The sequence below is a fragment of the Physeter macrocephalus genome, chromosome 4 (assembly GCF_002837175.3).
Source record: "Physeter macrocephalus isolate SW-GA chromosome 4, ASM283717v5, whole genome shotgun sequence".
In the NCBI taxonomy this organism is placed as follows: domain Eukaryota; kingdom Metazoa; phylum Chordata; class Mammalia; order Artiodactyla; family Physeteridae; genus Physeter; species Physeter macrocephalus.
The window spans coordinates 6,862,113-6,862,855 of NC_041217.1; positions in this window are offsets into that span (position 1 = coordinate 6,862,113).

Sequence of the window (743 nt, forward strand, 5' to 3'; positions counted from 1 at the left end):
ACAGCCTGAAGGGGTTAGTGCGCCACGGCTGGCCGGGAGGGAGTCCGGTTGAAGTCTGGAGCTGCCGAAGAGGCAAGAGACCTTTTCTTCCCTCTTTGCTTCCTGGTGCACGAGGAGAGGGGTTTAAGCGCGCCGCTTAAAGGAGCTCCAGAAACAGGCGCGGAGCTACCGAAGAGACAAGAGACTTTTTCTTGCCTCCTTGTCTCCTGATGCGAGAGGAGAGGGGATTAAGCGCACCGCGTAAAGGAGCTCCAGAAATGGGAGCGGAGCTGCCGAAGAGACAGGAGACTTTTTCTTGCCTCTTTGCTTCCTGGGGCGCAAGGAGAGGGGATTAAGGGCACTGCGTAAAGGAGCTCCAGAAACGGGCGCAAGCCACGGCTGTCGGCGCGGACAGCAGAGACGGGTGTGGGACGCTAGGGTTGCTGCTGCAGCCACCAAGAGGCCTGTGTGCGAGCACAGGTCACTCTCCACACCGCCCCTCCCGGGAGCTCGTGCATCCCGCCACTACCAGGGTCCCGGGATCCAGGGACAGCTTCCCCGGGAGAAAGCGCGGTGCGCCTCTGGCCCGTGCAGTGTCACGCCGGCCTCTGCCGCCGCAGGCTCGCCCCACATCTGTGCCCCTCCCTCCCCCCGGCCTGTGCCAGAGCCCCCGAATCAGCTGCTCCTTTAACCCCGTCCTGTCTGAGTGAAGGGCAGACGCCCTCGGACGACCTACACGCAGAGGCGGGGCCAAGTCCAAAGCT